A 27,565-nucleotide genomic window follows, 5' to 3' on the forward strand; every position below is an offset into this window, starting at 1 on the left:
TCCAGAGCTCCAGGGAATCACTCCAGGAATCGAATGATGGGGACACAATGGGATCCCCATGGAACCGCTCTTTCTCTGTTCCATCCCCACCGTTCCCTTCCCTCACTCATCATTCCTCCAACCCAAAGACCCCTCCCAACTCAGTCTTGGGGTGTCATCCCTCTCGCGCTCTGAATCCTCTTTTCCCCTGCTTTTCCACCCCTTCTCCATTGTGCCCCCAGCCCCAGCCCTCACCCCTGTGTTTGGTTTTGGGGGATGCAGGCCCCTCCTGCTCTGTCTGGAAGGTCACATCTCCCCTTTCCCTCAATTCTGGCAGCTCCTGGCTCCTTTTTCCTGGGAGGAATCCCTCAGTTTTGGGACTTTTGAGGTGTAGCTTAGAAGTGTGACAGCTCTCTCTGGCTTTCCCCTCCCTGTTGTGGCCTCTCAGCTGCCCCTGACACCCTGGGGGTGCTGGGATTTCCCTCCTGGGGACAAGGATGTTCATCCCCTTCCAGGAGCCCAATGCCTGGCTGGGGCTCCAGGTCAGGGGGTCCTTGAGCAGCTGCCCCAGAAGCTCCCCCAGGGTCTCCCAGCACAGCTGGAGCTGCTCAGCCTGGGGTCCCCAAAGGCCTCAGCAAGACCCAAGTCCCTCCCAGGAACCCTCAACTCCCTCCAACCCTGCATCCCCCACATCCCCTGCAAGTTCCCCCCATGGCACCGGCCATGGCCATGTCCCCACATGTCACTGCCCATGTCCCACCATGTCCTCACCCATGGCTCTCTCCCTGTTTCCATCCCTGTCATTGTCCCCCACATCTCCATCCATGCCTGTGTCCCCCCATGTCCCCCACAAATGGCCCCATCCCTGTTAAAATCCATGCGTCCCCAAGTCTCTCTCCATGTGTCCATGTGTCCTACCATGACCACATCCAAGTCTTAGTTCAATGTCTGTTTTTACCTCAATATTGGATATTTTAAAGGGATAAATAGAAATTAAAACAAAATCAAGGCCAAAAGAAAAGGATTTCCTTGTCCATACCAGCTGAGGATCCACTGCTTAGGTGGAAGGGAAGAACCTTTTTTGGTGGGGTTTCTACCCCACTGTCTCCAAAATCTTGGTCTTTTCCCCAGTTTTTCACCATTTGGCTACAGAAGACACCCTTGGGAAATAGGAAATCAAAACTGTGGAATCCCTGAAGTTGGAAAAGACCTTGTCCTGGTTCAGGGCAAATTTGAGAGAGAACCCACAAAGGGGCTCCTTTAAGACAGCAGATTCAATTGGCCCTTCCCCCAACTGGTTCAGGAAAAATAAAATACCTCCTTGGAGAAAAGCAGAAAAAACTGTTTATTAAACAATAAAACCTAAATAATATTAAACAATAAAACCTTTTGCCGCTCTAAAAGAGAGACAAACTCACTAAGTCCCTCTGTGGCTGTAGCTCAGCTCACTCAGTCTCTTATCAATCCCTCTGGTGCTGGAAATGTCACAGGCCAGGCCCAGCCCGGTGGGCCACAGGTGTGAGCTGCCCATGCTCTTCTGGTGTTCAGGCCAGAGCAGGTTTGAACAGGTCCAAAGAAAGGGGAAAAACCCCACAGTCCAGAGAACTTGTTTGGTTCAGGAGAGCTCTGTCCCACTGTCTGTCCATCCGCAGACAACACAGTGCAGGAACACGAATGTGGAGGAGTGAGTGCGGTTTCTGGAAACAAACTCCGTGCTTCTTCTCTCCCCCTTCACTCTCAGGACAAGTCTTGAAGGTGCAAAACTTATTATTCAGCATAAACAGAACAGACTGGGGATACAAGCACCAAACAGTAACCCAGAATATACCTCCAAGACCATTCAATACTCCTTGATGTCACAGGAAGATAGAATTGAATGCAAAAGATTTTATGGGGTTGAAAGTCGACAAATCTGCTCTCCCCATGGAATTCCCATTATAGGTCTGCATCCTGATGGATGTTCCTGCTGCTGGGCTTATCTAGGTACCCTCAGGGAACCAGGAAGATGTGGAGCCCCCCAGACAGATGCCTTCCAACTTGGATCATCAGGACCACAGATCACCAGGGCTCTGCCCAACAGGGGTCACTGGGGATCATCCAACGTGGATCCTCTCATGGGGGATGGAGCTGGAGCAGCACACGAAGCTCTTCCCACACTCAGGCCACTCACAGGGCTTCCCTTAGTGGCGCCTTCGTTGATGTTTTGTCAAGATTGAGCTCGATGAGAATCTCATCCCACACTCCCCACATTCGTAGGGCCTCTCCCCCGTGTGGATGCGCCGGTGCAGGGTGAGGTGGGAGTTTAGCTTGAAGCCTTTCCCGCAGTCGGGGCAGCGGAAGGGCCTCTCCTCCCTGTGACTCCGCTCATGTATGAGGAGATCGGAGCTCCTGTGAAACCTCCTCCCACATTGGGGACACTTGTAAGGCTTCTCCCCAGAGTGAACACGCTGGTGGTGTTTTCTCAGGTCAGTGTGCCACCCATAGCTCTTCCCACATTCCAAGCAGGTGTAGGGCCGTTCCCCCGTGTGGATCACCTGGTGCCGAATCAGGGCCCAGCTTTCTCTGAAGCTCCTCCCACATTCCCCACACTTGTAGGGCTTTTCCCCAGAGTGGATCTTCTGGTGTTCCGTCAGCTTGCATTTCATGCTGAAGCTCTTCCCACACTCCCCACACTCATAGGGCTTTTCCCCAGTGTGGATCCTCTCATGTCTCCTCAGGCCAAAGCTGTATCTAAAGCTCTTCCCACACTCCCCACACTCATAGGGCTTTCCTCCTGTGTGGATCCTCTGGTGTCGCGTAAGGTGGCCCTTCTGGCTGAAGCTCATCCCACATTCCCCACACTCGTAAGGCCGGTCCCCGCTGTGGATCATCTGGTGTTGCATCAGGCTCCCCCTCTGCCTGAAGCTCTTCCCACATTCCCCACATTCAAAGGGCTTTTCCCCAGTGTGGATCCTCTGGTGTTGGATCAGGACAGAGTTGTGGCTGAAGCTCTTCCCACACTCCTCACACTCAAAGCGCCTCTCCCCAGAGTGAATCACCTGGTGCTGCCTCAGGCTGGAGCTCCAGCTGAAACGCTTCCCACACTCCTCACACTCGTAGGGCTGTTCCCCAGTGTGGATCACCTGGTGCTGGATCAGGTCTAAGCTCCGACTAAAACCCTTCCCACATTCCAAGCACTTGTGGGGCTTCTCTCTGCCATGGGGCTTCTCCACCAGCTCTGAGCTCTGGCTGCATCTCCGGCCGCCTTCCTTGCTCAGGGGGGCTCTTTCCTCCCCGCAGCTCCCTGGGCTGGGTTTGCTGCCCCTCCTCGTGCGGAATCTCCAGGGCTTTTCCTCCTGCTCCATTCACACACGTCCTAGGAATGAAAAATCCTGGTTTGGGGAAAAGAACAAGATGAGAGTGCATTGGACTGGGAGCTCCTCCTTGCCCAAGTTCATCTCATTAAGTCATTGGGCATCTTGTGTCTCTAAGAACCTCCAAAACACCAAGATTCAGCACAAAAGTCCTCCAAACATCAACACACAGATCAAAAACTTCCCAAACATCAAGATTCAGCAAAAGCCCCCTCCAAAATATAAAGATTCAGCCCCCACAAAAAAACAAAGCACCAATAATTAGCCCAATAAAGCTCAGAAACACCAAGATTCACCCCCGGGAAAATCGTGGATCCCAATTCCCGGTTACCTGCTGCATGGTAGGGGGGGAATGCTACTGGGGCTGGCAGGGAAGTTGCAGATACAGGGAGAAGTGGAACCTTGTGGTGCCTTCTGTTTCTGCTCCTCCTCCACATCCAGTGTCCTTGCTATTTCTCCCACTCCTCTTCCTCCTTCTCCCGCACAATACCACCTTCTCCTCCCTCATGCATCATTTGACCCTTTTGTTTGAAGCCATTTATTATAATGAACAATAGTTTCTGAGAAATAAAAGAATTAAAAGACACTCAAAAGTATATCAAGGGAATCACAGAAGTTAATAAATAACCTAAAATACACTATCAGGAAGAACTTTGATCAGATATTTAGATAAGGTAATCTAAAATACACCCACAGAAGAAACTTTGGAATTAGAATATTTGAAGAAACAACAGTGGAAGCCAGTAAGTTAAAGTGACCTGCCAAGCCGTTAGAATCAAGCCAAGTACAACAGTAACTTCAGCCAAGCCATGGAAAAACATGCCAAGGATAACAGGAAGAAGTCCAAATTAGGAAAAGCTTAAAATTTAACTAAGGAAGACCAAGAATTCCCGGAAGACTCCGCCTGCCTATGAATATGCATGTAATAAATGATGTAATCCTTGTTTAAAATTGTATAAAAACCTGCTTTTGCTGTACATAACTTAGAAATCCATTTTGTGATTTCTCCAATGCGTCGCAATAAAATACCTCCTGCTTATCTGACTTAGGCTGAGTCTCTTAAGCAGTTATTCTCACCTTTTGGGGCAAAATTCGGCATCATGTTCCTCAATTCTGCTTCTCCTTCCCTTCTCCTCCTGCCCCAGGCCCAGCACCCACTGCCGGCTCCCTCTTCCCCCCAAACCCACAGCATCCTGCGGCAGGGGCAGGGATGGAGCTGGGGCAGGTCGGGCTGGGGCAGCGCTGGGCTCTCGGCCGCTCCCGCCCGCACTCGGTCCCCACTGCAGCCGCTCCCGCCGGGACAGCGCGGGGGGGCCCGGCCTTGGCGCTGCCCCACTCCCACCTCCCCAAATTCCCCTCGCATTTGGACAACAGGGCATGGATGGTGTTGGTGTGCTGCAAAGGCATTGCGTGAAGGGGAGTGTGCAGCAATATGGTTAAGGCAAAAAGCTGCAGCAGGAATCTATGTGGGAAGGAAAAGGATGATGGAAAAGCGGAGGAAGAGAAAAATACTGAGGATTGGGATGTTTATCAGCAGGGCCTTAGCCTCAAAACTTGTCAGCTGATTCAGATCTTTTGTATCCCCGGTTTCCAGGCCAGGAAATCAAGGAGGTCAGGGTTTCAGGGGGTTTCTCAGTGGGGGGCAGAGGCAGCACCGGGCGCAGAGCTGCGGCACCGGGAGCACGGCCTGGGGGCCTGTGGGGAGCTGTGGGGCCGGGCCGGGGCTGTGGGGCAGCTGGGGCTCAGCGCCGGGCGCTGCCTGACCCCACCAGCCCGGGCAGGGCCGGCAGCGGCCCCCGGCCCCCAGGAGGCTGCGGGACGCCCCGGCCGCTGCCCGGCCCCGTGGAGCTGCCGGCCCTGCCCGCCGGGGGCCGCCTTTGGACACTGCGGCAGGACAGGGAGCGGCTCTGGGATACGGGCTGGGGAGGGCACCCTGAGCACAGGGAGGAGGAGCAAGGAACGCCTGGGAAATGTGGATTGTACATTTTAGCAAGGAGATTATCTTTTAAGGATTTAATTAGGGTTACTGGAGATACAAACGATTTTGCAGAAAGCTCAGCAGCTGTCAGAGGATGAGCACCCAGAGGCACTGAGGGGGCTGCAGGAGGGGCACAAGAAGGCCCTGCAGCACTTGGGCACAAAGGCACAGCAGGTGAGTGCAAGAAGGGAGCAGCAAAAGGCCAAGCTGAAGGCAAAGGCCAGGACACAGTTCCTACAGCCCCTGAGGGATCAACCCCAGGGCCCAAGGGAGCCCCAGCACCCAGGGCACAGCTTGGCCACAAGCACCTGGCAGAGGCATTGCCCTCCTCGGCAGGGGAGAGCCCACCAAAACAGCCCCTGGCAAGGAACCAGGGCTCCAGCTGCAGGGCACAAGGACACTGCAAGCACAGACAGCAGCACCCTCAGGACCAGCAAGTCCACCCCTTGATGCACATGGATTGGCAGGGCTGTCACAGCTCCCATCACACCAGGGACCCTCCACACAGGAGCCATTGAGAACATTCAGGGTGGGTCTGCATTGAGAGAAGGCATTTCCTGATGGACACAGGGGTCTCTAAATCCACTCTAAACCTTAGTCCTAAGGGGGGAAAAATGGTAAAAATATGTTTCATTAGTGAGGGCATAAGTGGGAAACACATATGGTTTTATTCCACCACTATTAGTAGATCTGGGAGATGGGTTTGTAATGCATGAATTTTTACTTGCTCTTAATTGTTATCATGATTTACTGGGAAGAGATTTGATCACTAAACTCGTAACACAAATTAATATCATAAAAAGGGATACAGAGGACGGTCCTGTTGTACCTCTGTGTCAAATGTCTGGCCAGGCCTATGCTGAAGTTAACCAAGAAGTGTTGGGAGCCCCAGGAAAATAAGGAAAATTAGATATGGAGTCTCTCCAAAGCACCCTGAAGCAACCAGGACAAGTGGTGTCTTGTCAGCAACACCCTGTTCCAGGGGAGGGAAGGAAGGGGAATCAGACACAGCGCAGGTCACCGCCCCATGCTCAGCTCAACCCACGCAGCTGTGGGTGCTTGTGAGAGTCTGGCACTGAAATGCCCTGAGCAGGAAGGCTGCAATATCTTCTGCTGACACCATGGCACCTAACAGGGGGGGGGCAAAAGCAATTCTCACTGCTTCAGCAACCACTGGAGCAGATATCAAGGCACATTCTCCCACAGGAAGCTGGGCTGGCACACAGCCTGCCCTGGCACTTTGCTGCTCCCAACACCCAGCCAGGACATCGGCTCCTGCCTAAGGAGTGCAAAGCAGCACCACTGGTGGCCAAGGGGCCCATGCCAAGTGTCCCTGAGGCCAGAAACAGCCGCCAGCACAGCTCAACACGGGGGGACCCCTCAGCCTGGCCTCAAGGGCTCTGGAGCCCCGGAGATTTGCACTTCCCGCCTGCAGCAGGAGGATGGGAGGCCGCCCCTGAGCCTGCCCTGAAGGCAACGCAGCAGCAGCCAGGGCTCCACAGCGGGCCAAGCCCCTGCGCCTGCCCACAGATCCACGCCTGGAATCCTCTGCAATCCTGGCCACCCTCCTCTGCCGTCTCCAGCCACTGGGGCCAAGCCTTGCTGCCACTGCTGCAGCTTCAGCGCTGGCTGGGCCTGCACTGCCACAGCTGCTGGGGAACACCACGGCACAATTCCACTCTGGGGCTCACTGACACCCACACTCTGGGCTGCCTGCCATTGCACTGCTGCAAAATGTACCCATTCTGGTTCTTTTAAATCTTATTTCTCTGCTCAGGCTTGGTTTGTCTTTGCCTTTGGGAAAGGAATTTTAAAGGTTTTTTTTAAGGGGTGTTACACCACTCAATGGAGATGAGTTCAACATCCCAACAGACTGGGAACAGCCCAAAAGACACCCACAGAGATAACGACCAGCAACAAAACATCAACATTGCCCAGCAGCAAACAGCAACCAACAGCTACCCCAGACACTGCCCCCGGCAGAGCTGGAGACACCTGGGCTGGAAAAGGCTGAGAAGGAAATCCAGGAGTGTGGAGACCGAATTCACATCAGAACATCAGAGGGGAAGAAATCTGGGTCCAACAGGAAACCAAATACTAAAAACTTACACAACTTGGAAGGAATGAACATTAAAGGAGTGGATTTAGATTGGTTCAGACTACATAAAGTTTAGGAAAAACTCACATGGCATGGAATGATTTTCTCTGCACAGCTGGGCTATTTATGAAAGAAATTATTTCTGTTGCACACCATGGCCAGAACCAAGGAATGCCTTGACTCTCTAACACTAAAGAGATTCTTGGAGAATTTTTGTTTTCCCAGCAGTTTCAGTGACAAAATTACAACATGAGAAAAATTTTTCATAATATTCCCACTTTATATAGTCAGGTGGATTCGGGACAGAAGTGTGAGAATCAAGTTTTGGTCTGCGTTTTTCCATGTTCACCTTTATGTTGCATTTTGCAAAATTCAAGAGCTTTAACCATAATACTTTTAACTCAGAAATAGTTATATACTTTTTCTACAAAAAAGCAGATTCTCGGGGGGCCACATGTGACTCACCAGATGGCTGCCCTGGAAGAGAAGCTCCATTCCAGGCAGCCTCCAGAGGAGCTTTAGAAATGCAAATGAACACTGCCCGGCAAAGTGTGGACAATGCACCTGGGTCTCTTGCCCGGGGCAGGAACTGGGCTGATTCCCTCTGCCCCTCACCCCAAGCTCTGCCTGCTGGCACTGATGGAATTTGCACAGCTCAAGGCAGAGCCCAGGGGGAGGATATCTGACCCTGCAACAGAAACGGGTGAAGCTGCAAAGGGAAACAGCACATGGAGAATGCTGTGAAAACTTCACTATAAACAAATGGGGGACGAATCATCCCTCTGGCCACTCCAACATGTGCTGTACCTGTCTGTGTTATATATGGCATAGTAGAGCACTGGGGATTTTTTGCTACCAAAAATTCAGGGAAATAAGTTGGGAATCCAATTAGTTGATGATTTAATTAGAGAAAGGCAGTCAATTGATGCAGCCCTGGCTGGAGAGTGGCCAAAAATGGGGAAAACCTAAAAGGCCAGCAGAACAAAATCTATAACACCCTGGGAACCCGAACCAATTCATATCAGGAGCCACAGAACCCATTTCTCATTTCAATGGCATCATTAGATTACAAGCTGCCCTTGCAATAACCAACGAGACAGCTCCAGCTCCTGACTGATGCCGAATTTTGCCCCAAAAGGCGAGAATAACTGCTTAAGAGACTCAGCCTAAGTCAGATAAGCAGCAGGTATTTAATTGCGACGCGTCGGAGAAATCACAAAATGGATTTCTAAGTTATGTACAGCAAAAGCGGGTTTTTATACAATTTTAAACAAGGATTACATCATTTATTACATGCATATTCATAGGCAGGCGGAGTCTTCCGGGAATTCTTGGTCTTCCTTAGTTAAATTTTAAGCTTTTCCTAATTTGGACTTCTTCCTGTTATCTTTGGCATGTTTTACCATGGCTAGGCTGAAGTTACTGTTGTACTTGGCTTGATTCTAACGGCTTGGCAGGTCACTTTAACTTATTGGCTTCCACTTCTGCTTCTTCAAATATTCTAATTCCAAAGTTTCTTCTGTGAGTGTATTTTAGATTATTTATTAACTTATGTAGATATCTGATCAAAGTTCTTCCTGATAGTGTATTTTAGGTCATTTATTAACTTCTGCGATTCCCTTGATATACTTTAAGTGTCTTTTAATTCTTTTATTTCTCAGAAACTATTGTTCATTATAATAAATGGCTTCATGACCTTCCTGCTGAGCAATCTATTGAAATGAGGAACACAACCCTTAACCATGGGATGGGATCAGATCATCTGTTAGCAGAAAAAAAGAGGAGTTTGTAGAAAATTAAATGACTCAAACTGCTGTTGGCAAATAGAGGACAAAGGAAACGTGGTGAAAAAAAAAAAAACAAAAAAAAAACAACGGAAACAAAAAAGCAGCTCATGTATTGGTCCAAACGTGGAAAGGATGGGAAGGGGACACGGTTTTGTGGCCTCCTGACAGACCATGGGTTAAACGAATGCTATTTCTCCTCTGATGTGCTACAGCAACTCTCATCTTTTTACCATGCTCCACACCTTGAGAGTGCAGCTCATTCAGCAGCGGAGCGAGGGGCCAGGGACTCGTCGATAAGGAAGTAAGGGGCGAAACCACCAGCTTCAATATCTGTTACTAAGTAAAATGGACCGCTGCTCTCACAAAGTCCCGCTTAATTTCTGAACTTCCAGAAGAACAAGGATTTAACAGAGCCGTAAATATCGGCTGTTATACAAAAGTGGGGGTGCACATTAACGAGGACATGCAGTTGGCGGATCGGGAGGTCTGAACCTTCCAAGCACCTCAGCCAGTGCACAAAGGGAGAGGGAGATAAGGCCGGGAAAATGAGGATAAAAAGGAGGCTGCGAACTACAACAATGGCAGAGAGCGCACGGCAAATGCCCCTCGGCCTCTCCCTCTGCTCAGCAATAAAGTCACTTTTACAGGACTCCTCTGTCTCCTCTGGGCACAGAAACCTCCGGCCACGGGAATTTCCCCGCACAGCCCCGGGCACGGGGCAGCCCCCTCTGTCCCAGCCACAGCAACCGGGCCGAGCCAGCGCTGCTCCGGCAGCGGCTCCTGCCAAGGCAGCGGCCGCAAGGAGACCGCGGGCAGCCGCTCCCGCAGCGCCCTCACGCCAGCGGCAACACGCGCCGGACACGGCACAACGAACCCGCCCGAGCCCCCTGCCGCCCCCGAGGCCCGCAGCCAGCCCCGAGCCCCCGCACAACCCAGCGCGGCTCCCACCTGCGCTGCGGCCGCCTCCGAGCTCCGCCGCCGCCTCACCGCGCTCCGGCTGCTGCCGCCGCTCACGGCACCGCACACACGCTCCGACAATGGCGCCGCTGCCCAGCCACGGCCGCCCTCAGCCCGCCACCGAGACCCTGCTCCGCCCCGCTCCCACCAATCAGCGCGCCACAACCGCGACTGACGGCACCACCGCCCAATCGCAGCCAGGGGCGGGCTCTGCACACGGCACAGCCCCGCCCCGCGCTCTCAGGGCCCCCCGGGCTGCGTGAGGGCAGAGCCGGAGCTGAGGAACAGCCCTGGAACGGGCCCGGGCCCGAGGGGATTGAGCTGAAAACACAAACAAACTTCTCCGCAGCTCCCGCCACGGCTTTCCCGGCACTGCGGCTCCGGTGGCCCCGGCTGAGCGGGAAGCCCTGGAGCCTCACTTCTCCTGCCCCTAATTAGGAGCATCAGTGCATCGCTTTGATTTCCCCCAAAAAGGAAAAACCGCTTCAAACCCCTGTGGATGAGTGGGGGAGGGGAGAGATTTCTGACAAAAAAGTCCAAAAACTCAGAGCAGGATAATGAGAAGTGTGGTAAATAGGTATGATCCGTGCTGACAAAATTGAAACAATAATTGATATTGATACAGTAATTAATATTTGGAAATAATAAAAGAGTTAAAAGGTGTAATGCCAAGAAAGAAAGGGGAGGAGGGGTTCCATCCCCTCCCCTTTCCTGCAGATGTTCAAGGCAGGAAAAAGCAAGAGATAACAGTTACTAAAAATTAACAGAAAGAAAGGAAAATCTGGTTGGGTCCCAGGAAAATGCTAGTTATAAGAGATTTGTTGCTTTGACACTTAAATATAATATTATGTTAGTTTTGGCTTACATTATACTGGCTTGGTGCACATGTGTAACTCAAAGGTGAAGGAAAGGACATCGAGGAAGAGAAGAGGCCTTCATCAGTGAGGACCCCCAAAGACGGGTGTGACCACCAAACCGAGCGGTGGAGCATGCGCGGTAAAGGTGGTCAGGAGGGCGGATGTAGAAGTGTGATGATTCGAAAATGGGAGGAGATGACATTGACATATGGCACCAAAGGGGGAATTTTCCCTTGGCAAGCTCCTACGTGAGGTGGCAGGGCCCTGCACTCCGTACCCCTCTCCGTTTGGTTTTTTTGCTTATGTGCTATTATCGGAACCAAATTATCCCTTATTTTAACCAAATTACATTGTCAATATTTCAAGTGTATCCGATTTTATATATTCTAAGCTATTCAATGAAAATTGCTGCTACCTTTAATATAGTTTGGTGTTTTTGATGATGGGATAATTGGGCAAATATAACACCACTCTTCTCCCTCTCTCAGGCCTGCTCCAGTTGTGGCTGGCAGCTCCAAGCAGGGCCCTGCACCCAGGCCCTTTGCAATAAACCCCAAGTTCCATGACCTGGCTTCAGAGATCTCTCGTCTCTCTCCATCCCGACCGTCCTGCCCCTGTTTTCCTACAAAAATACCCCAAAAAAACCCCAAACTCTAGTGAGAGATCACAAAATTACTTCCAAAAAAAATCCAAAAAAATCCCCAAACTCTGGTCAGGGACCATGAAATTACCCCAAAATGGCCAAAATCTGGTGAGGAGCCCCAAAATGACCACAAAATACCCCAAAATGGAGTCAGGTATGCCAAAATATCCCAAAATCAGAACAAGGACCCCAAAATCTGGTCAGATAGCCAAACTTACCCCAAAAACACCTGAAAACACCCCAAAATTCCCCAAATGACCCCTAATCCAGTCAGGGACCCCAAAATAACCCCAAATCACTCCTAATCCAGTCAGGGACCCCAAAATAACCCCAAATCACTCCTAATCCAGTCAGGGACCCACAAAATCCACTCGGGGATTTCCAAAATTCCCTCAGGATGCCCCAAATCTAGTCGGAAACTCCCAAAATCCTCCCAAACCCACTCAGAATGCCCCCAAGTGCCCCCAACCCTCCAAACTACCCTCAGTACCCCAGGTCCCCCGCAGGGCTCCCATATCCTCCTTAGGACCCTCGAAAATCTCCACAGAATCCCCCCAGATTTCCTCATGACTTCTCCATATCCCCTCAAGACCCCCCCAGATCTCCTCAGAGCCTCACAAACCCCCTCAGGATACCTAATTCTCCCCCAGGACCCTCCACATCCCCTCACCACGTCCCAAACCCCCTCACAACCCCTCAGCCCCCTCACAATCCCCCCAAATCCCCTCAGGACCCCCCAAATACCCTCAGGATCCCCAGTTCTCCCTCTTACCCCCTCACATCCCCTCACAACCCCTCCAATCCCCTCAGGAGCCCCCAAACCTCCTCACGATCCCCAGTTCTCCCTCTCGATCTCCCCAAACGCCCTCAGGACACCCCACATCCCCTCAGGACCCCCAGTTCTCCCTCAGTCCCTCCCAATCCTTTCCTAACCCCTCCAAACCCCTCCTCATCGCCCCTCCCCCTCTCCCCGCTCCCGGTGCTGACCGCGGTCGCTGTCGCCCATCCCGCGCTGCCGGGGGGGGTCCCGGGGCTCCCTCGGCGCCCGCAGATTCCCGCCCCGCCCCCTCCCCCCCGCCCCGCCCCTTCCCCCCCCCGCCCCGCCCCCTCCCTCCCCGCCCCGCCCCCTCCCTCCCCGCCCCGCGGCCTCAGCCCCGCTCCGCCTCCGCTGGGCCCCACGGGGACCACAGTGCCCACAATGCACCGCGGATTCGCCGGAAGCAGCTGCCGACGACGAAGCAACGGGAACTTCTGCCAGTACTTCTGGCCGGCGCGGCTTCTGATTGGTCCGCGCCGCCTTTGCGGATTCTCGGCAGAGGTCTCGCGAGAGAAGCAGCGCGGCCCTGTTTGTTGAGGGCAACTCTGCGGGCTCCTCAGAGCCCTCCGCGTTCCCTCGTAAATCCAGCCGGGAACGGCGAAATGAATCCGCCTAGAAATGGTGGGATGGAGCCTAAATCCCCTGGGGATGGAGCCTAAGTACCCTCCTATAGAGCCTAAATCCCCTGGGATTCAACCAAAACGGCCAAATCCAGGCGCTTTCCATGGATAGGGGCGGTACTGGAAAGGGCGGGCGGTGACGTCACCTCGCCCAACCCCTTTTCCGGCCCCTCCTGAGGCGGCTCTGACTTTTCCCGGCGCCGGCCCCGGGGCCTGTTCTGGGCCTGGACCGGAGTTGGTGCCGGGGCTCCTTCGCCAGCGGAGCGTCCCCAAGGTGTTCCCAGTGAGCATGGAGCCCCAAGAGGTGCGACGGGAGGGGGGAAAACGTGGATTGCTGAAAGAGGGAGAGGATTCCGGGGCGGGTGGGGAGGTGGCAGAGGGGACAGCAGTGAGGGCAGGAGGGTGCCAGACCCTACGAGGGAAGTGGCAGGGGTGGCAGCGGGAACAAGGGAGGGACAGACGGGCAGCAGAGCCCTCCAGGGAGGGGCAAAAAGGGTCCTTCGGGGACAGGGGGCCACTCCAGAAGGCCGTAAGTGCCACCAGGTCCCTGACACCTTCCTTTTTCCCTCCCCAGCTGTCCCCGGCCCTGCTGCAGCCACAGGTCACCGTGGTGGCCATCCTGGGTGAGCTGCTGGACGCCCTGAGCAATCAGGACGAGATGATGCAGCCCTGGTCCCCATGGTCCCTGTACTGGGATCTGGAGTTCTTTACCAGGAGCTCTGGGTCACCCTGCACCGCATTGATAACGTCTGGTGGCCCCAAGATGTCACCTCCGATGATGATAGCCCTTTCCACGCCCTGAGGCAGACCCTGGCCGCCTACAAGAGCACCCCAGGGACCACCTTGTTACCTGTGGGATTGGCGGTTGGTGAGTGGCTGTGTTCGGTGTCTGCGCTTGTGAACAACTGGGTCCGGCTGGCCAGGGCAGCCACCAAGCTCCGCAAGGCCTGCAGGGATTTGGCCACCAAGGCGGCCGACAGGGTGGCCACCGCCGCCGCCCGGGCCAGGGAGCTACAGGACAAGGCTGCCCGTTATGGGACAGCTCAGGAAAACATGGTGGAGCTGGGTCAGGCCCTGGGCGGGGAGGAGGGGGCCGAGGTGGTGGCCGGGTATAGAGCCCAGGTGAAGAGCGAGGCCAGGCTGACTGCCAGTGAGGCAACAAGGGCCACCATGGTGAGACAGCCCTGGGGCTGCTGGAGCGCTTGGTGGCCGCGTGTGACGAAGCCACCGCGTTCCCCCGGGAGCTGCTGCGCCTGCTCAGGGACACCAAGGCTGCCTTGAAGGGGATAAATGAGGCATGTCTCAATGTCCTCAAGGGCTTGGTGGCCAAGGTGGCCGTGGCCGAGCGGCTGTGGGAGGCCAATGCCCGCCTGGCCAAAGATCACCTGCTGGGGGCAGTTGACGACATCATCAAGGTCTATTTCACCGGTGGTTGCGCCAGATCCAGTGCTTGTGAGGTGGCCGAGCGGTGTCAAAGAGCCATCGAGGACATCCCAAGGCTCCTTCGACCCCCAGAGCATCCCCAGAGTGTCCCCAATGTATCCCCAGTGACCATGGAGCCCCAAGAGGTGCGATGGTGGGGAGAGGGGAACAGAGGGGACACTGGGCGGGACACGAGGGGTGGCGGGAGTTGGCAGTGGGGACAAGACGCTGACAAAGGGACGGAAGGGCAGAGGGGACTACTTGAGGGCACTGAGGCCACCGCAGGAGGCCAATAGTGCCACCAGGTCCCTGACACCTCCCCTGTCTCCTCCACAGGTGTTCCCTCCACAGCTTCAGGTGCTGGTGGCCGTGGTGGCCACCCTGGGCGAGCTGCTGGCCACCATGACTGGGCCACACAGTGACAAGTCCCCAAACTCCTTACATGAGGACCTGAAGAATTTCACCCGGAGCCTTCGTGCAATCCTGAACCACGGCAATGTCACCTCCCTGAGCCACCCTGGTGTCGCCTCCCTGGGCCGGGCCCTGGCCACCCTCGGGGCCACCCCTGGGACCACCTGGGCCAATGGAAGAGCCGTGGCCAAGGCCTGGCTGGAGTTGGTGGCCAGGCTCGTGGACCACTGGGACTGGCTGTCCAGGGAGGCCACCAAGCTCCGTGACAACCACAGGAAGGTAATCGTGAACCAGCAGCTGATGGTGGCCCTGGACAAGGAGGAAGTGGCCAGGGAAATGGCCACATAAGATGCCCAGGTGGCAGCAGCCACCAATGAGGGAATGGGAGAGGCTATGGTAGCCACCAGGAGGGGACATTGGGCAGAGGTGGCCCTGGGGCTGCTGCAGTGCTTGGTGCACATGTGACAGAGCCACCTTGTTCTACTGGAACATGGAGTGGCGGCTCAGGGACATCGAGGCCATCCTGAAGGGGACAAACGAGGTGTCCCCTGATGTCCTCCAGGCCTTGGTAGCCAAAGTGGCCAAGTTTGAGTGGCTGTGGGAGGCCAGCACCCGCCTGGCCAAGGATCACCTGCTTGGGACACCTGGGGTCATCGACAACATCCTCTTGAGTCCCTATGGTGGCTGGGGTGGCCCCAGTGGCCCTGGCAGCTGCGCAGTGGCCAAGCAGTGCCAAAAAGCCATCGAGGACATCCCGAGGCTGCTGCAGGAAAGTTTCACATGGGAGCACTGACATCATCAGGGACATCGTTACTGTCACCTGTGCCCTCCCTGTGCAGTATTTGAGACAGATTTGGGGAATTTTCTAGGAATTTTCAATGATACTGTCCCAAATCCTGATGGGAATTCCTGGGGTGACATCACTGGGGACACTCAGGGACAGTCAGGGACAGGGGACAGGGGTGTATGGGTCCCCTCAGCAGCTTCCAGCTTTCCACTGTGCCTGCAGCACAGCCAGGTCATAAATGGCAATTTAATAATTGCCTTTTGCACTCTTGTATTGCCTTCTACACATTGTTATTGATCACCAGCAATTTGATACAGTGTTTGATACCAATATCGATTATCGATGATTCATTGTAGCTGCTGGTTGGTGCAATATAATCTCTTAGTTCATGTGTGCACCATACAGCCTATTAATTATTAAATAAATGAATGAATAATTGAATAAATAAATGAATGAATGAATAAATATATAAATGCCCTCTGTATGAATCACACCGGGCTGATCTGAAGCCTGTGTCAGACACATCACTTGACCATTGTCACTGCCATATTTTCTGAAAAAATCCTCTTTGCCCAAGATTCTTCTCCTGGGAAGCCAAGAAGCCTCAGAGAAAAAAAGAAGATAATTATCTGATTTGCTTCTTCTGTGCTTTGCTGCTTTGGGATGTGGTTGGAGATTGTTTATGCAACATGTGAATTGTTTTTACTTAATGACCAATCACCATCCAATTCTGTCGGGACTCTGGAAGGAGTCACAAGTTTTTATTATTCATTCTTGTTAAGCCTTCTGTCTGTATCCTTTCTCTATTCTTTAGTAGAGTTTTAGTATAGCATTCTGTAATATAAAATAATAGCATAAAATAATAAATTAGCCTTCTAAGAACATGGAGTCAGATTCTCAGTTCCTCCTTCATCCTGGGGACCCAGCAAATACCACAGACCCCACTGAGGGACAAGTGGTCAATAAATCCACCTCAATGTTCCTTGAGGGGAGCACAGCGAGGGAGCTGCTTCAAGGCGCTGTCACTGAGATATTTCCCCTTGGAAACCCTGGATGGGATCCAAATACACTTGAGCAGATGGCAAAATTAAAATGATATCAAAGCCTCGTGGAATGTGGGTTAAAACATGGGGTCTCTAAAACTGTAAATTAGTCAAAGTTTTACCCAGTGAGGCAAAATTATGATGAATCACCCACTGATTTTTGAACAGGTGAAGAGATCTGCCATCAAATAGACTGATCTAGATTCTGAATCAGTTGATGGTAAAGCACATCTGGTTTTGTTTTGTGTGGGTCAGGCTTCAAAAGACGTAAGGAAAGATAAAGGGAGTTGAAGACATGGATAAACTGCTGGAGGTTGCCTGGAAGGTATTTTGAGACAGGGGCCCAACTGAAAGAGTTAATCCCAGCCTAGCAAGAAGGCAACTCGGGAAAAGTCACCCAAGAAAGCTTCCCCTCTGGAGAAGGCTCAGAGTGCATCCTGTAAGATATGGGGGCATTGGAAAAAGGACTGTCCAGTGCTGAAAGAAAAATCATCAGTCCCTGTCGTAGCAGCGGTCCCCAGCAGGGAATAATGAGCATTGACTCCATGATTGCAGCAGGCTGATCAATTGCTTTGTTATACCATACTTTACTACTAAGAACAACCCATGGCCCTTGCCTGACAGTCACAACACACATGCAGATCCAATTGGTCAATCAAGCCAAACAACCATCGCCAGTGGCCAGTTGTTCTGGTTTGAAAGCAAAACCAGTGAGAAACTCTAAATCAGAAATAAGAGTTTTTACAAAAAGGGAAAAAACCCCAAAATACATGAAACACAAAAGAAAAAGATATATAAATGTATAATGCACATAATAATGTATATAAAAGATATATAGATGTATAGACATATTGATATATTTAAAATACAGAATGAAACCTTACACACAGATCTCACTTAAAATTAGGTCTCTTTGTGGTACACAAGGGGTTTCCCCGTCCTTCTGCATTACCCACCCAGAGTAACCAGGTTCTTGAGAAAAAACCTTGCTGCCCCACTTTGGGTGCCAAAATTATGTTCTGGTTAGAAAGCAAAACCAGTGAGAGACTCCAAGTCAGAAATACAATTTATTAGGAAAAGAAACCAAAAATACATGCAATAGTACAAAATGAAACCACTGACAGAGTCAGAATAAAACCGGACACCCTGCTAGTTAGGGTGGTGGTGGCAGTCCAGATGAAACGGTCTTGTTGATGTGGTGATCCCATAGAAAAGATCTGGCAGCTCTTGTCCTCTAGAAACCAGTGGGTAAGGGCTGCCTGTTCTGTCCCAAAGCCCAGATGATATCCAGGTGGGGATGCTGAGCTCCTCCCCACTGGGCAGAGCATCTCCCAATGGGCTGATATCGGTCTGAGTCATGATTGGTCCTTGATTGCCCATCAAACAGAAATGGCTCCTGGAGGGAGTTTTCTCTGAGTCATGGGGCAAGGCATTGATGGGCCCATACAGTAAGGGTGTGATAGCTCTGAATCCATGTGCTTGCCTTCCAGTGGAAGTTAAAAATCCATTAATTCCTCACCTTATTAACCTGTAAAGCAAACCAGACAACAGCCTTGGTTATAGGACCTATGTTTAGATGAGGGCGTGCGAATGGGACAAATACAACCATGGTCACATGCCACCCAAACTAGGACCACATGGTGACACCTAACAAGGTTTCTGTATCAGCACACAAAATTAGATTACTCAAGAACTGTTATCCCCTTTTTGTTTCTATGCCCTTGAGCTTCACATTGGGTGCCAAAATCTGTCTTGGTTTGGAACGACAGGAGTCTGCTAAGGAAGGCAGGAGCCTCCCCTGAATTGGAGAATGTAAACCCTCCCCACCCCTCCAAATTGCTATAAATTTGGAATTAAGAGACCCTCCGGCAAAAATATGGGAGCAGAAAATAACAGTTCTTTACTAGGCAAGAAAATAAAAAGATAAAATAAACAATACAGTGCACTAGAACAACACTGACAGAGTCAGAACACAACCTGACACCCTGTTGGCCAGGTTGTTGGTAGCAGTCCCATTGGAAATGTGGCTGCAGTCCTCCTGGAGTGTCAGGTGTGGTTCTATTGGAGCAGGGATCCTGTAGAAAGGTGCAGTCTTCCTCTAAGATCCAGTGGAAGGAGAAGCAGCTGCTGTTCCTCTGGGGATGCAGTGGAGAAAGCCATGCTGGTGGTCCAGAACCTCAAGATTATATCCAGGTAGGAATGCTTGGCTCTCCCCTCTGGGCGGAGCATCTCACACTGGGATGCTGTAGTTCTTATCAGTCAGGCAGTGACATTCAGTAGCCTGTTATCAACAGATATCTCCCCGGTTGTAGAAGAGATAAGGAAAACTGCCTACTTAACAGAAAACAACTGCTATACAGATGGTAAATAGAGTACAATTTGCGTGACAATCCAGGACATTGCCCAAAGCAGGATTTATTGCCACAAGTAGATTTATTGCCCAAAGCAGGATAATTTCACACCAGAATTAAAGCATTGTAAATATTTGTGGTTCTTGCCTTTAAAACACTGGGAAATGGAAAACTGGAAATGAATCCGTTAGAAAGACCTGTGGGGTGGGTGGGAGCAGCAGGATCAGCTCTGGTGGCAGCTCTCAGCTTTCCTGGGAAGAGGGAAGGGGCCGGATCCAGCTCCATGGATCACTCAGGCAGTGATTCCTGCCAGGATGAGAGAAGGTCATGGTGTCACCCTGTCCTCATTCCACAGGGTAGACCTGGCTGGAGTCCATGCAGAGCAGGAGCTATCCAGGATCCCACATGATCCTACTCAAATCCTGCCACAGTCCTGCTCCATCCATCCCACCCAATTCAGAACTGGAATCCTTCCCTGATCTCACTCTATCCATCCTGGACCGATCCTGCTCCATCCATCCCACCTAATCCTGCTCCAGAATCCAGCCCCAGTCCCACTCTACAATTCCCCCTGATCCCACTCTGCATGGACCCCTGCCCTGATCCAGAATCCTTCCCTGATCCCAGTCCATCCATCCTGCCCCAATCCCCCTCTGGAATCCCACCCTGATCCTGCTCCGTACCTGTGCTTGAGCTGTTGGTTCCCGTGTTCCCTTCCTGCAGAAAGAGAAGATCCATGAGATTCCAGCACAGATCACACACTGGGATTAACCCCTGGATCCATCCTGGGATTTGCACAGAAGGGATCCAGAGCTGGATCCGCCATTGGAACTCACCAGCTGCTGGTTTGTATCCATTCCTGTCCCTCCTCCCTGTGGAAACAAAGTGGGATCAGCGTTGGTGGCACAGGATTCCCAGAACGGTGCCGGGTGGATTCGTGTCCCTTCCTGACCCCCATCCCGTGTGTTACCGGATTGGAGCTTCCAGACGCCGAATCCGATGAGGACAATGAGGATGAGGATGACAGTGATGATGGACACGGCGACCACCACAGTGAGATTCCCGCCAGATGTCGGCTCTGGGAAATGTGGGATAGTGAGGAGGGGAGGGGGATGCCCATTTGGGAATTCCAAATTCCCAATCCCCACATTCCCAGCCTCACCCCAAGCGAAGATCCCAGGTTCTGGCATTCCGGGATGCTCCACCCTGCACCGGTACTGCTCCCGCTCCTCCGGCAGCGCCTCGATCCCGGCCCAGGTGTGGAAGGTGCCGTCGCTGTTGGGAACGATCCCGCCCCACTCCGTCTCCTGATCCAAGGTTTCACTCCCCTTCATCCAGCTGACTGCGATGGTGTTGGGGTAGAATCCGTATGCGTGGCAGGACAGGATCAGCATCTTGTGTTCCTCTTTTCCAGACACATGGACATCAGGGGGCTCTGGAATGGGATAATGGTGATAGACATCATTGGAATTCCATGAGAGTGGGACTGGGGTGGGGTGAGTCCTACCTATGGAATTCCCACAGGAACAGCATGAGAGTGAGATCTACCCATGGAGTTCTCACTGGAGATGAGATGTATCCATAGAATTCCCACAGGAATTACTGTGTTCCCAAGTCCCCTATCCCCAAATCCCAAATCCCCACAGGAATTCTGCTCCCACCTTGGCGCTCCAGCTCCTTCTGATGTATTTCTGGAGCCATTCGGGGCATTCGTGCTTCAAGTAATTCATCCAATACTCAGCCACGGTCCCATCCTGCTCCCAGCGCCTCCTGATGATCTCACCAACGCTGTCGGCCGCCACAAATCTCCTGGATTCCAGGTCGAAGGAAATTAAATCCCGCCCATCGTAGGCATTCCGGTGGGATCCATGGATGCTCCCATCGGACAGGAGGTCACAGCCGGAAACTCGCAACCTCGTGTGGAGACCTGGAGGGATTGTACCCACAGAGACCCATGGAATTGTGTCCCAGCCCCACAGAGCCCCATTCCAGCCCCATGGAGCTCCAGAGTCTGATGGAGACCCACAGAGGCTCCTCCTAGCTCCTCGGAGCCCCATGGATGCAAATCCTAACTCCACAGATTCCAACCCAAGCCCACAGGTCCCATCCCAGCTTCACAGATCCCATCCCAGCCCCATGGATCCACATCCCAGCCCCATGGATCACAAGATATCCCATCCCAGCCTAATGGATCCCCATTTCAGCCACTTGGAGCTCTGTGAATCCACATCCGTAAACTATAGATCCGATCCCAGCCCTATGGATGCTCACCCCAGCCCTACAGTTCCCATTTCAACCCTACAGATCCCATCCCAGCCCCATGGATGCACATTCCAGCCCTACAATTCCTATCCTAGCCCCACAGATCCCATCCCAGCCCCATGGGTCCCCATCTCAGCCCTACAGTTTCTATCCCCGCTGCATGGATCCAATCCCAGCCCCACAGATCCCATCGCAGCCCATGGATCCACATCCCAATCCATGGATCACAAGATATCCAATCCTAGCCTAATGGATCCCCATTTCAACCACTTGAACCCCATGAATCCACATCTGACACCTATAGATCCCATCCCATCCTATCCCCCCAATCCCATCCCACCCCCACAGATCCCCCCACTCACCCCCGCTCTGGTTGTATTGCTCCTGCAGTGTCTCCAGGTTCTTGGCATCCATGTGCTGGTTCCTCATACTGTTCCGGGTCTGCCACTCCCAAAATCCTGGCTCGACTCCATCCTTCATCCACTGCGTCAGCGGCTCCAGCCGGCCCTGCTCGCTGCCGTAGCGCACAAAGGGGATCCCATCCATGAGCCCCATTTGCATGTACTGGGGGATCCCTGGGCTGGGCTCTGACACCGCCACGTGCAGGTAACGCAGGGAGTGGAGAACTGGGGGGACACGGAGATTTGGGGGGGTTGAGGGGATCATGGATCAATGAAAGGGGAACTGGGAGAGCTGGGAAGGGGGTTGGGGATCCTGGGGCCAAGGAAAGGGTGTGCATGGTGGGAGAGGTGGAATGGACAGGAAAGGGCCTGCAGGGGGTCCTGGTGTCCAGGAATGGGGGCTCAGAAGGGGGGGGGGTGGTGCAGGGACTGGGAGAGTGGGATGGGGGTTCCAGGGGATCCCTGTGCCCAGGAAAGGGGGTCCAGGGATCCCCAGTCCTAAGGAATGAGGGGTCAAAAGGTGGGAGGACCTGGGAATAGGAGTCTTGGGGATCCTTGATGCAGAGGAAAGGGGCGTTGGGAGCTGAGAAAAGCAGGAATGGGTGTCCAGGGGGTCTCAGGGTCAAGGAAAAGGGGGGACTGGGGAAGGCGGGATGGATGAGAAAGGGGGGGATTGGTACTGGATAAGGGAGTGCAGGGGGGTCCCAGTGCCCAGACGTGAAAATTCAGGAACCCCCCGCCAGCAGGACACACGGGTGAAGAAATGGGGGGACGCAGAGACTGGGGGCTCTGGGAGCGTCCAAGAGTTGGGAAGCGGAACCGGGAGAGCCAGAAAGGGTCCAAGGTCCAATGAAGGGACTGGGAGAGGCGGGATGGGGGATCCAGGGGTCCCCGGTGCCCACCAAAGGGGGTCCAGGGGTCCCCGGTGTTGAGGGCAGTGGGGTCTGGGAGCTGGGAAAGGCAGGGATGGGGGTTCAGGGGTCCCTGGGTCACAGAAAGAGGGGTCTGGGGCAGGGAGAGGCGGGCGGATCCCGGGGACGCAGTTTGGGAGACGCGAAAGAGAAAAGACCGAGGGAACGCCGGGGGAGGGGACGAGGGAAACGGGGAATTCCAGGGAGTTCATCTGGATCCATCAGGATCCCCCCTGCGACCCCTGGGACCCTCTGGGACCCCGTTTCGGGAAGCGGTTGGAATGGAAAATGGGGGGGACACGGAAAGTTGGGAGATCTGGGGGAATCCAAAGGTCAAGGTAATGGTCCAAAGGGTCTGGGGTCTGGGAAGGGCGGGATGCCCGAAAAGGGGGACAGGGGGATCCCAGAGCACTGACGGGGGTGTGGGGGGATCCTAGTCCCGGATAAGGGGGTGAAGGGGGGTCCTGGTGCCCAGAAATGGAGATTCAGGGCTGACCCAGTGCCCAGGAATGGGGGTTCAGGGGGGTTCCCGTGCCGAGATTCAGGGTTCAAAGGGATCCTGATCCCCAGGAATGGGCGATCCGGTGGGTCTCGGGGCCAGATAAGGGGGCGCAGGGGGTCCCGCTGCCAAGAAATGAACGTTCACGGGGATCCCCGAGTCCAGGAATGGAGTTCAGGGGGGTCCCGGTGCTGAAGGAGGGGATGGAGGGGGTCACAGGACCCAAAATGGGCCTATGGGGATTCCTGTGCCCGGTAACAGAAGTTCAGGAGGGTCCCGGTGCCCGGAAATGGACGTTCAGGGAGTTCCCGGTTTCGGGGTTCCCACTCACTTTTGGTCGCGCCCCTCGGGTCCCCCAGGAGCCCCAGGAGCCCCCAGAGCAGCCCCAGACCCAGCGCTGGAGCCACGGCGCTGCTCTGTTGCGGCTCCGCCCCAGACATGGCCAGGCTCCCACAGCCGCCTCCGGCCCCGCCTCCGGCCCCGCTGTCTCCTGCCCGCCAATGGCAGCCCGATCTGTCAGTGACGTCACCGGTCACCGGGCAGATCCCGGTCTCGCAGGTTGGGACGCGGAAGCGAAAGGGACCGAGGAGGGCGGGGCGGGGAGGGGACGGAGGATTTGCAGAGAATCCCTCTGGATCCCGCTGCGACCGCCCTGGAGCCCTCTGAGAACACCTGGGAACCCCTGGGACCCCCTTAAGGAAGCGCCTGGAGGGGAGAACTGGGGAGATCCGGAAATTTGGGAGATCTGGGGGTGCAAAGGTGAAGGAAAAGGGCGGGTCTGGGGTCTGGGGTCTGGGAAGGGCGGGAGGGCCGGGCAGGGGTGCGGGGGGTCCCAGAACACGTGAAGGGGGTCCAGGAGGGGTCCCAGTCCCGGATAAGGGCGTGCAGGGGGGTCCCCCTGCCCAGGAACGGAGGTTCGGGGGGTCCTTGTGCCCAGGAATGGGGGGTGAGGGCAATGGGGGTTCCAGGGGGTCCCGGTGCCCAGGAAAGGGGGTGCAGGGCCCCCGGTGTTGAGGAAGGTGATGGGTGGGGGCTGGGGAAGGCGGGAGGGGGGGGTCCAGGGAAAGGGGGTGCGGGGGGGCATTGGGGCTGGATAAGGGGGTGCAGGGGGATCCCCGGGCTGGATGAGGGGAAGCAGGGGGATCCCGGTGATGGATAAGGGGGTGCAGGAGGGCCCTGTGCTGGATAAGTGTTTCATTCTTGTTGTTATTCATATTTCTCAAGTCCCATACTGTAGCAAGCTGTTTTCTCTGCAGCACAGTTCTTCATGCGTCTTCTTAGGGGCTCCTCCTGGGCTCTCGACCCACCCCTTTTATCCCAGCTATCTTTACGAGCCACAGCTGCTGCCCAACCAAGGACTTCGCAGCTATGACTCATTTAGAATAGCTACGACCCACTTATGTAACACATAGGATTCTCACTACATTTCAGTTGTTGTTTTCTTATTGCTGTTATAACAATACATATATTCACAGATAAGATATATCCACAGATAAGAGGGTGCAGGGGGGTCCCTGTGCCTGAGAATGGAGGCTTTGGCAGGGTTCCAGTCCCGGATATGGGGGTGAACAGGGGTCCTGGTGTTGAATAAGGGCATGCAGTGGGGTCCTGGTACCCTGGAATGGGGGTTCAGGGGGAGTCCCTTCCTGGGAATCAGGGTTTGGGGGGGTCCTGGTGCTAGATAAGGGCCTGGCTGGGATCCACTGCAGGGGGTCCTCGTTCACAGGAATGGGGGACTCAGGGGGGGGTCCTGATCCTGTTCAGGGTGTGAAAAACAAAATTCACTGCTTAGAGTTTTTAAAAGTTTAATAATAATAGTAAGAGTAAGAGTAAGAGTAATAGTAGTAATAATAATAATAGGAAGAATAATAACAATAACAATAACAATCCAGAAAAGGACGATATTTCCCCCCCTCCCATGCGCTGGAGTGCTCTTGGCAAACAGCCAAAGAACACAGGGGTGTACACAGACAATGTTATCTTTATACCTTTACATTGCTGAGATATATGCACATTCATGTGTTTCATGCATTATTTAAAAATTCTTGTGAAATTTCTGATGTTTTGGGAAGTTCTTTCTTTGACTTCTTCACACTCCAGCTTATCTGCACAACATCCTGTGTGTCAGGTCAATATATTTTATTTCTTTTTGTGTCTCCATCCTGCTGTTTCACATCCTCTGATAAGGATTCAGTATGGCCTCCCTAATTTTAACATGGTATTGTCTAATTGTCCTCTGGTGCTCTGCTTTGTGTCATGGTTATCATATTACTTGGACAGGCTGGTCAGTGGATGGCCTTACACTGTTTTTAGTTACACAAAAGCCTTTTTCACATCTTATGTTTTGCTAAGTCCTATTGAATCATGATTTTAAAGGGTTAGGATTTTAGCTGAGTGTTAGAACCAATTCATATTGAAGTTAGATACAGCAATGTTAGGTTAATGATTATTGGATGCTTAAGCTAAAGCTAATTGTTATATTATGAGCTCATTTGTAGAAAGAAGTGGAGCAAGTGAACCATTATAGGAACATACTGAAACCAGTAGAACAATGCCCAGCACCTGATGAAGACCTTCCTGACTTCATCCCTGGGACCACTGGCCCAATTTGAGACCACTGACCCAATTCAAGAGAAGAATTGCGCATGCGTGAAGGACTAATAACCTCATTTTAATACAACGCAGGGATGGGATGTGCTGGGGTTATGTATATGTATTATTTTGGCAAGGTCATACATTTTGAGAATGATTCCCCTGTGCTGCTGGGCTGTGAGACCAGCTCAGGTCATGGACCCCCTTGGTGCATCCTGTGGAGAAATGGCTACATGACAGAAGTCACGTAGACATTCGCTTGTTAGCCGACCAGGAGTTGGGAAAGTACTGAACACAGCTAGTTGGAGTTTTTGCACCTGCAAGATAGCGTGTCCTTGGGCCTAGCTGGGTATGATAACAAGTGGACAGAGAGACGTGGGAAATAGAGAATGTAGGCCCAAAGGAATGAGGAAGAGTTGATGGTATAGTTTAACCAATAGTTCGCTTGGCTTACAGAATATTCATAAGCTTATTACTTGCTGTATAAGTGTCTGATGCTCTCTTCAATAAACGGAACTTGCTGTTGACTCATATTGAGCCCCGAGTTTTCCCTGCACCTGACAAATGGCTCATCCCCGACAAAGGCCGCATTCTGCAACAGCACCCCCAGGATATTCCTGGAAGAGTGGGCTCTGCTGCACAGACTGTTCATCCAGCAGCAGACAAGGACCCCTGACTACTAAAACTCCAGACAAAATGGTATGTTTAAAAATTGAGACAGTTTTAAACAGTGACCGGTAAGGCGTGGTCAGGAGAGGCCCTTTGGTAAGTCGTGGGAGATGTCCATGTGCAATTTGTGCCTCTGTAGTGTGCTTGCAAGCTGAAGTTGCAGTTGAAATCTGGTTGCCAGCAGAAAGAGTTGTTGAACTGTTGTACTGAGCTCGGGCTTTTGGTGCTGCCATTTGTTTCAGCATAGAGAGCTCAGTTTGCCACCAACTGGGGCTAGCAGTCGTAAGGGCAAATGCTGGTCTAAGGTTGTTATAACTGAGTTGGTGTGTGTGGAAAGAAATACCCCTTTCACAGTGAGTTTGTGTGTGTGGAAAGAAATACCCCTTTCACAGTGAGTTTGTGTGTGTGAACTTTCTAGTTTTGGGGAGCAGCATTTGCTGTGACACCTGGTGTTTGAGTATAACCATTCTTTCATAAGGCTTTGTGTTCAGGTGTTAACCAATCCTTTGCCTGTGGGACCTGGGAGGCGAGGATCAAACGCTGTAACACGGTGCCTTTGTGGTCCCTGTCCTTGTGGAGTTTGCAAAGATGCAACTTTGGATTAATCTGGTGTAGTGTGAGATTTTGCTGACTATTGTGTAAAAGTTATAATTATAACAAGCTGGTAATTTTTGTTGTGTGTCATCTGTGTTAAGCTGTGTATTAAGCTTGAGCCTGAGTCAAGAGGGTTAAGCCACCCTTTTAGAAGGGTTTTAACTTAAACTGATGTTTGTGGGCTGTCAGAGCTGTAATAGAGACAGCTTGTTATAAGTTGATTCCCAAGATTTGAGGTACAGGAGAGCTGTGTGGGTTTTTCCCCTGCATTGTGGTAATTTGATTCTTGGGACTGTATAGCTCTGTGAGATTTTAAGATTTTGTTTGCAACAAGTGCAGCATTTTATGTGGAAAAACTAGTGTGGTGATTTATGTGCATTAAAGCAAATTAAAAGAATTCCAGAAATTCCCCCCCCGCCCCCATTTGTGGTGTTTGTGGGCATATCAGATTTTTTGCTGTAACAGGGACAGCCTTTTTATTTATTTTATTTGTGGTTACACAGATTAAAGGAATCCCTTTACCTTGGCAGTGTG

At 52.6% G+C, this 27,565-nt stretch overlaps 1 protein-coding gene, 1 long non-coding RNA gene and 1 pseudogene across 2 annotated transcripts in view; 1 reads left to right on the top strand and 2 right to left on the bottom strand.

The window, feature by feature from the left end:
- Positions 1 to 1,602: 1,602 nt before the first annotated feature.
- LOC131093383 (zinc finger protein 850-like) overlaps positions 1,603 to 27,565 on the bottom strand; it is a 201,688-nt pseudogene continuing 175,725 nt past the window's right edge.
- Positions 8,522 to 27,565, top strand: part of LOC131093424 (zinc finger protein 239-like) — a 39,988-nt gene continuing 20,944 nt past the window's right edge. The window contains exon 1 of the mRNA XM_058040590.1: positions 8,522 to 8,594. The gene's annotated coding sequence lies outside the window, so the exon portion shown is untranslated. The remainder of the gene's footprint in view (positions 8,595 to 27,565) is intronic.
- On the bottom strand, positions 17,889 to 19,406 carry LOC131093462 (uncharacterized). Its single transcript, XR_009115576.1, has 2 exons — positions 18,730 to 19,406; positions 17,889 to 18,280 (listed from the first exon to the last, which is right to left on the bottom strand). It is a non-coding gene; the product is annotated as an uncharacterized LOC131093462 (long non-coding RNA).

This window comes from Melospiza georgiana, chromosome 25 (assembly GCF_028018845.1).
Source record: "Melospiza georgiana isolate bMelGeo1 chromosome 25, bMelGeo1.pri, whole genome shotgun sequence".
NCBI classification, from domain to species: Eukaryota; Metazoa; Chordata; class Aves; order Passeriformes; family Passerellidae; genus Melospiza; species Melospiza georgiana.